At 35.5% G+C, this 10,000-nt stretch overlaps 1 protein-coding gene across 2 annotated transcripts in view; it reads left to right on the plus strand.

Moving 5' to 3' along the window:
* rapgef5a (Rap guanine nucleotide exchange factor (GEF) 5a) overlaps positions 1-10,000 on the plus strand; it is a 111,380-nt gene that overhangs the window by 33,905 nt on the left and 67,475 nt on the right. The gene's annotated exons all lie outside the window — the stretch shown is intronic.

Raw genomic sequence — 10,000 nt, forward strand, 5'->3', positions numbered from 1 at the left:
GTTTTAGTAAATACTATTGGTCAAAAGTGTGCATATATATGTCAGATCAGCATTATTTCTATAGAGTTTTACACATATAGACCATATTTATGGACAAAACACTGTGCAATACTGAGTGTGCTCAACACCAATGTTGTTTTAGTAAATACTATTGGTCAAAAGTGTGCATATATATGTCAGATCAGCATTATTTCTATAGAGTTTAACACATATAGACCATATTTATGGACAAAACACTGTGCAATACTGAGTGTGCTCAACACCAATGTTGTTTTAGTAAATACTATTGGTCAAAAGTGTGCATATATATGTCAGATCAGCATTATTTCCATAGCGTTTAACACGTATAGACCATATTTATGGATGAAACACTGTGCAGTACTGAGTGTGCTCAACACCAATGTTGTTTTAGTGAATACTATTGGTCAAAAGTGTACTCGTATATGTCAAATCAGCATTATTTCTATAGAGTTTTACACATATAGACCATATTTATGGACAAAACACTGTGCAATACTTAGTGTGCTCAACAGCAATGTTGTTTTAGTAAATACTATTGGTCAAAAGTGTGCATATATATGTCAGATCAGCATTATTTCTATAGAGTTTTACACATATAGACCATATTTATGGACAAAACACTGTGCAATACTGAGTGTGCTCAACACCAATGTTGTTTTAGTAAATACTATTGGTCAAAAGTGTGCATATATATGTCAGATCAGCATTATTTCTATAGAGTTTAACACATATAGACCATATTTATGGACAAAACACTGTGCAATACTGAGTGTGCTCAACACCAATGTTGTTTTAGTAAATACTATTGGTCAAAAGTGTGCATATATATGTCAGATCAGCATTATTTCTATAGAGTTTTACACATATAGACCATATTTATGGACAAAACACTGTGCAATACTTAGTGTGCTCAACACCAATGTTGTTTTAGTAAATACTATTGGTCAAAAGTGTGCATATATATGTCAGATCAGCATTATTTCTATAGAGTTTTACACATATAGACCATATTTATGGACAAAACACTGTGCAATACTTAGTGTGCTCAACACCAATGTTGTTTTAGTAAATACTATTGGTCAAAAGTGTGCATATATATGTCAGATCAGCATTATTTCTATAGAGTTTTACACATATAGACCATATTTATGGACAAAACACTGTGCAATACTGAGTGTGCTCAACACCAATGTTGCTTTAGTAAATACTATTGGTCAAAAGTGTGCATATATATGTCAGATCAGCATTATTTCTATAGAGTTTTACACATATAGACCATATTTATGGACAAAACACTGTGCAATACGTAGTGTGCTCAACACCAATGTTGTTTTAGTCAAATGCATATCTTTATATGTCAAATCAGCATTATTTCTGTAGAGTTTTACACATATAGACCATATTTATGGACAAAACACTGTGCAATACTGAGTGTGCTCAACACCAATGTTGTTTTAGTAAATACTATTGGTCAAAAGTGTGCATATATATGTCAGATCAGCATTATTTCTATAGAGTTTTACACATATAGACCATATTTATGGACAAAACACTGTGCAATACTGAGTGTGCTCAACACCAATGTTGTTTTAGTAAATACTATTGGTCAAAAGTGTGCATATATATGTCAGATCAGCATTATTTCTATAGAGTTTTACACATATAGACCATATTTATGGACAAAACACTGTGCAATACTGAGTGTGCTCAACACCAATGTTGTTTTAGTAAATACTATTGGTCAAAAGTGTGCATATATATGTCAGATCAGCATTATTTCTATAGAGTTTTACACATATAGACCATATTTATGGACAAAACACTGTGCAATACGTAGTGTGCTCAACACCAATGTTGTTTTAGTGAATACTATTGGTCAAAAGTGTGCATATATATGTCAGATCAGCATTATTTCTATAGAGTTTTACACATATAGACCATATTTATGGACAAAACACTGTGCAATACTGAGTGTGCTCAACACCAATGTTGTTTTAGTAAATACTATTGGTCAAAAGTGTGCATATATATGTCAGATCAGCATTATTTCTATAGAGTTTTACACATATAGACCATATTTATGGACAAAACACTGTGCAATACTGAGTGTGCTCAACACCAATGTTGTTTTAGTGAATACTATTGGTCAAAAGTGTGCATATATATGTCAGATCAGCATTATTTCTATAGAGTTTAACACATATAGACCATATTTATGGACAAAACACTGCAATACTGAGTGTGCTCAACACCAATGTTGTTTTAGTAAATACTATTGGTCAAAAGTGTGCATATATATGTCAGATCAGCATTATTTCTATAGAGTTTTACACATATAGACCATATTTATGGACAAAACACTGTGCAATACTGAGTGTGCTCAACAGCAATGTTGTTTTAGTGAATACTATTGGTCAAAAGTGTGCATATATATGTCAGATCAGCATTATTTCTATAGAGTTTTACACATATAGACCATATTTATGGACAAAACACTGTGCAATACTGAGTGTGCTCAACACCAATGTTGTTTTAGTCAAATGCATATCTTTATATGTCAAATCAGCATTATTTCTGTAGAGTTTTACACATGAAGACCACATTTCTGAAAAAGCACTGTGCAATACTCATTTTTAAAGCACTCATTTTTCTGGAAAAGCATTGTGCAATTCTTTGAGTGCTTTACGCATGTGAGTGGGTTTGACAAACCACCTGTAGGATATACTCTCTATTCTCCATATGCACTAGAAACTTACTTATAAACACTCCATTTTTCTGGAAAAGCATTGTGCAATTCTTAGCATGCTTTATGCAGGTGAGTGGGTTTGACAAACCACCTGTAGGAGACATACTCTCTCCTTTCTATATGCTCAGAGGAGAAAAATATTTAACTAACTTAGACTTATCATAGCAATTATATTCTGCTGCTCTCCAATGATTTGAAATGCTTCAAAAGTAGTCTCTGTGGATAATAAAAGCATCTGCCTAATGAATAAATTATTAAATGTATCAAGGCCTGTCACAATAATCAATATATGGACTTATCGCACAACGCATGGACATGACCTCAATCATTTTTGGTGATGCAATATATATCGCCCATACATTAAAACAATTCTAGCAACATTTTAGCTGACTGTGCAACATCTCTATCTCTATTAGATGCGTCAGTGTCAGTATGGTTAAAGAAACTCAATAGGATTTACTATAAATGACTATAGTATATTTTCATTGGGGTGTCTGACAACTGAAAATAGATCTGCTAGCAGATATCGCAGCCTCTGTTACTCTTTACCTTGCACTTTTTTGTTAATATTTTTATTATTAATTATTTAGGATATGCATTTCCACATTCTGATTCAAATGCCTCATTATTAAAGTGTTAAAATGACTATAATTAAATTAAATATTCTTCAGAATGAAATATGATGTGTTCTTTTGAAGAGTGTACTTGCATTGTGATGATATTATACTGTCATTCTGGCATAATTAGTGGCATAAAATAGTATTAAAATGACAATAGTATCGTTTATTGTCAATTTAATATTAATATTTTGATGCAATATATCCTACGACAAAAAATAGATATCGTGACAGGCCTAAATATATCAAGCTTTATTTATTTATTAGTGCAATACATGTGTAGTGCACTATTCTCCATGACCGTCTTTCATGTGATTGGGATGCAGCAGGAAGCTGATTGTTCTCCATGACCTTCTGATTTGGTTTTTCCCCTGTTAATCCTGTTTAACTGCAAATCATCCGCATGGAAGCAGGAAATGAAGTGTGTGTGTTTGTTTTGCGTGAGTGTGTGTTTGTATAGGATCATGTAAATGGGCTTTAGATGTGTATTTATGTCATTTTTAGAGATGCCATCTGTCCTGACCCATATATTATATATATTTTTTGTTTGTTATACTGTACCATTCACACATTTGGCGTCTGTTTTTTTTTTTTTTTTTTCGAATGGTAACACTTTAGTTTAAAGGTGCCATGTACTTCATTGGTTTAATAAGTTAAATTGTTATCTGATATCTACATAGTATGTTTATGGCTTCGGTAAATAAATAAAAAATCTCCATAAATGGTTTAATAAGCTCCTGTTTAAGATACTCCTTGAATCAGAAGGTCCATGACTGACCATATATGGTTTGTGTCATGAATATTAACAGGAAGTCAGATATTTTTAACTTACTCTGTCGAAAAAGTGCAGTGTTTCGCCATTTCCAGGTGTTGTATTTTAACAAACTCCTCCTAGGGATTTTATGCAATCAACACCAAAATTGGGTTTTGTCATCTTACGGCCAATTTATGTTAAATTGCAAAGATCTAGTGTTTTCTTCTAAGAGCGTGTCTGTCCAAGGTTCAGTGCTTTGCCAAGGAGGAGGAAGTACTTATAACTAGGGCCAGACGGAATCTGCGGCCGTTTTTTGCTATTTCTGCCAAGAATTTTGGTAAAAATCTGCAGATTTCTGCTGAATTATTTTGGGAGTATCTTAACTAAAACCTTAATATGTGAAATAATAAAATTATCTTTTAAACTTTTATTTAATGTTTGAAATGCAAATCCAATTAGATTCACTTTATTTGGTAAACAAAGCAAGTCTCTCATATAATCAACCCAGGCTCATTGTGGAAACGTAGCCCCACGGACGTTTCTGCAGACCGCGATTTACGTCCCGGGAGGTACGTATTCGAGCGGTTTTTGTTTTCGCGGATCCGCGAGAGGCCGCTGTGCGCGCTTTTTCGCGTCTGGGGCGCCTCTTGGGAGCGAGCGCCGTTCGCGCCTGCGCCGTTCTCGCGCTAAAAGCCGCCGAATCGGCCGACTCGGCCGCCCTCCTCTTCCTCCTCCTCCTCCTCCTCCTTCCCTAAACCCGAGCGACGGTTCGCAAAAGCCGTCCAGAAAAAAAAAAAAAAAAAAAAGCAAAAGCCCTCGTCTTCGATTTCTACCGCGTTTTCGGATCCCGCCGCGTTCTCGCCCTTATTTTTCGGATTCCGTTTTTCGTCTTACCTGATTTCCGGAACCGCTGTTTCCCGGACTCGATCCCGGTCGTCGTCCACCGCGGCCGGCTCCTCCTCCTCCTCCTCCGGGGCCTCCGCTCCACCGACGCAACGCTGTGAGCTAGGCAGGCAAACTGGTTGCATCGGGAAAGCCCTCCACTCGGAGGCGAGCCGTCGGCCGGCGAGCGCTAAGAGGAGGGGCGGAGCGGCGCCACACCGCCCCGCAGCGTTCACTCGAAAAAAACCAAATGCGGCCTTTACGTACCTCCGGCCACGTAAATCGCGGTCTCCAGAAACGTCCGCGGGGCTTCGTTTCCAGAATGAGCTTGGGTTGCATATAATATCTCTACTAAAAGACAGAAAATATTACTGTATAAACTGCATTGTACATAAATCACATGAACATTTTCACATTAGTCAATAATATTACTGTTATTAATTTAAAAACTGAATAACTTTAGATGTACACACATTTACTCAAGTAAATGAACATAATTAATGATGGGCTAAAAATCCGCTTGCAGGTTCCGTGTGGGCCTACTTATAACTCAGCTACGCAATGTCCGATCTGCCTGAAAATTGACGTTCCATAAGATTTCTCTGCTGAAGACATGTACATGTCAATACTGAGTCACAGTCATAGCGCCACCTGCTGACAGAAGGAAGTTTAGTATAAATCTGTGATTTTCTCAGATTTTTTTAATATATATCAACTTAAATTATTATTGTCCACTGTTCTCTGTCATCTTAAGGCCACCGGGAAGTGGTGAGCCTGGTTGCGAGGTCCCTTTCATCGCTGCTTGCAGCTTTAATGATCATTTATTATTCTCAAACCAGGCTCATTCTGAAAACGTAGTCCCGTGGACATTTCTGGAGACCCGGGAGGTAACCCAATCAGCTTGGGTTGGATTAACAAATTCGAGACCAGCCCTAATAAATCATAAGCACGTGATCCTCCCGAAATTAGTTTATGAATAAACTTCACTTTGTTGACACTTTAATAATAAATTTGATAATTTTTTTCCAGTATTTTTGAGCAGAATCAACAAAAACATTGAGAATGCCTTAGACTTTTCAACAGAACTGTGTTTACTCATGCTATAGTTCCTCTCATAGCAAATGTAATTAATTCCTCTAAGACCAAAAGGAAGCTTGCATGGTTATATCATTGCCTTTGATGATTTGCATTCAGCATTGTTTCCCTGAACAAACCTGATCTCTCCTCTCTTTCTCTCTCTCTCTTTTTTTTTTGGGTCATCGTGTCAACTTCAACTAAGCCTCAAATAGATTAAAGCATTTTGATTGGCTTGACTGTGTCTTTGGTAAAGATGATAGGATTGCGAACGTGTCCATCCCATAATGCTTTCATCTCTTCGAGTGTGTCTGGAACTGCGTGCGTGTGTGTTAGCAGTGAAGGGCGAGGCTGATATATCGCAGAGAGATGTGAACCGCTAGATTCAATTTGAACAGACAGTTGATGTCATTTTCAGGAAGGTGAACATGGGATGGCGTCCTCGTGTCCACGGCAGCGTTTTTTTTCCTTCCTTCATTTTTGACGGAATTGGAAGTGACACAGCTTGGCCTGGATGACACCAGACTGTGGGCTCTTCGATCCCGTTCGGCTTCACCGAGTTGTGTTTCGACCCCAATCAGCCAGAACCCCTTCGCTTCTGCGTTTCTCATCACAGGAGTGTATTAAAGCTGAAATGGGATCCTCACGCACAAGCCAACCAAATGAGATCAGATAGAAAAAGCTCATGCACGTTTGCTGATATTACCGCAGTGCAATATTCACACATTTCTGAATCAAAGCCTCACTGCAACAGAAAATACATCATTTACCTGCGCTCCGACTGAGGTTCACAGTCTGGATTGAATATGATTATTATATGAATAGCTCTTCATATTTTAGATATATTGATAGTATTATAGATTGGTTTGGCAAAAGTTCATTACACCTAAATATTGGGAAAACAAAAGAGTTATGTCTGGGGAGTCAAACAAGAAGAGTAGATACTGGACTCTTTAAACCAGTCACCATAAACGGACAAATAATAGAGCAGGTTTCAAATTTCAAGTATTTAGGCACAATTATTGACAATAAATTGAATTTTAATAGTAATGTAGAGGCGGTTTATAAGAAAGCAAGTCAGCGCCTCTATCTCCGCAAATTGAGAAGTTTTAATGCTAGTACACAGACTTTAAACTTGGCGTATAGATCACTTATAGAGAGTGTTCTCACATATAATATTGTTTCATGGTTTGGTAACACAACACTTAAACAGAAAAAGAAATTAGCGCAAATTATCAATCAGGCAAATAAGATAACTGGTCACAAACAGCAGATTTTATTTGACTCTTTTATGGAAAAAAGAGCAGTTGTGATTTTTAAAGATAATACACACCCCCTTCACTCAGCATTTGAATTGCTACCATCAGGACGCAGGTTTAGAATTCCTAAAGCACGAAGAAATGCCTATAAAAAGTCATTTATCCCAATGGCAGTTGTTGTTCTAAACCGGATCAATGTTTGTAGTGAATGAGGTGGTTACCAAGAATGATTTGCAGTATTGTGTATGGGGCTAATTTGTTTTTTAAACTTTTAACTTATGTTGTTGTGTTGATGAGTGTTATTGTGTCGTTGTTGTATATTTGTAATTGTTGTCCTAAATCCAGTGTTGAAGAAAAATTTCCTTTCTGTGTCAAGCAGAACGGACAATAAAGTTTAAACTAAACTAAACTAAACTAATATGTACAGTTGAAGTCAGAATTATTAGCCCCCTTTTATTTATTTATTTTTTTTTTTTTTATATTTCTTAAATGATGTTTAACAGAGCGAGGAAATTTCTACAGTATGTCTGATAATATTTTTTCTTCTGGAGAAAGTCTTATTTGTTTTATTTCGGCTGGAATAAAAGCAGTTATTAATTTTTAAAATAACATTTTAAAGTCAAAATCAGGGCTTGACATTGATCACCAGCCACTGTGGCTAGTACATTTCCAATATTACCAGCCACTCTTTTCACTAGCCACAATTTGGTTGTTTGGAAGATATATTTTATATGCACAAATTTGACTTTGACAAGCTAAAATGACTTGATGTAGATGTTGCGGTCACACTTTACAGTAAGGTTCATTAGTTAATGTTAATTAATGCATTTACTAACATGAACAAACATTGAACAATACATTTACTACAGTCTATATTCATGTTAATAAGAGAGAACCGAAAGAGAACCGATCACACCAGTTGCGTATCTAGGCGAGGTTGTTTCACGCAAGGAAACGGGAGCGCGCACGCATTTTAAGCAGTCACACGCACCACATCACATCACATCACATCAAACTATCACTATACAATAACTTGCCTAATTACCCTAACCTGCCTAGTTAACCTAATTAACCTAGTTAAGCCTTTAAATGCCACTTTTAAAGCTGTATAGAAGTGTCTTGACAAATATCTAGTCAAATATTATTTACTGTCATCATGGCAAAGATAAAATAAATCAGTTATTAGAGATGAGTTATTAACACTATTATGATTAGAAATGTGCTGAAAATAATCTACTCTCCGTTAAACAGAAATTAGAGGAAAAATAAACAGGGGGCTAATAATTCTGACTTCAGCTGAATATGATTTTTATTTATTTATTTTTTTACAGTATAAAACACTGAAAATAAATTGGTTTCATTTTTTTTGTTGAGCTAGCACAATAAAAAAACACAAGCTGTTTATTATTAAATTGTTATAATTGTGGTATAATAATCATAAGCTTAATATGCTGCTTGCAGGATTTTTCATTTAGTCATAACAGACTGATTTCTTTTTTTGTCGGTCATATGATAATCAATAAACATAACAATAGACACGTGCATATTAAAATTTGCGTAACACTTTGTTAAACAAAGAGGCAGCACCTTGAAAATGAAATATGAGGCAAAAGAAGATTTACGTACTGCGGGAACATTGTGACATGAAGTAAATAAATTTTTTTTTATTTCAGTGCATATTTTCAATAAACAAAAGTTGTTTACTTTTAACGCCCAATAATGCATATATTATCTCCACATAATCAGACAGAGAATGACAATAATGGCCACATTATCTGTGTCTGACAAAAGAAATAAATCATCTATAAAGCTCATTTAAATAAATAATAATAAATATGATTTATTTTTTTAAATAAATAATGAACAGATTTTATTGTTTTAATAATAATTAAATAAAAAAATTATATTATTTATTTAATCATATGCATTTAAATAATAATTAGTAATGTTTTTATAATAATAATAATAATAATAACAATAATAATAACAATAAATACATTTATTTAGTTGTGTAGTGATGATTACATTTAAAATAAATTTGATCTAGAAATAATGTTTAATCTGAAATGAGGTTAGGGTTGGATATAATTATTCATTCATTCATTTTCCTTCAGCTTAGTCTCTATTTCAGAGGTTGACGCAGCGGAATAAATCACCAACTATTCCAGCATTTGTTTCACACAGTGGATGCCCTTCCAGCCGCAACACAAGGAGAACATGCAAACTCCACACAGAAATGCCAACTGGCCCAGCTGGGACTTAAACTAGTGACTTTCTTGCTGTGAAGCGACTGAGCCACCGTGCAAATTCAAAAACCTCAATGTTTTCGAGTACAGTAGCCGTATATCTACCAGCTGACAGCACTGTTTAGGGCTGGTTGTGTGATGAACAATACTGTACCATCAATTATTTACGTTGTATTGAAAACCATCAGCGTTTTGCCACATGCCGCCTTTATTATAAACTAACAAAACACAATATAATAATAAGTGTGTGTGTGTGTGTGTGTGTGTGTCGCTGCTATAGCTGTTGTGTGTTTGTGTTGGTCGTTTCTGTGCTGTATCCTCAGCAGAACTGAAAATCCCTGAAGCTACAGGAGTGACACTTTTAGCCAAGATTGTTTGGATACAGCCTTCCTTTCAGCCTC

This window comes from Danio rerio, chromosome 19, assembly GCF_052040795.2.
Source record: "Danio rerio strain M-AB ecotype USA chromosome 19, GRCz13ab, whole genome shotgun sequence".
NCBI classification, from domain to species: Eukaryota; Metazoa; Chordata; class Actinopteri; order Cypriniformes; family Danionidae; genus Danio; species Danio rerio.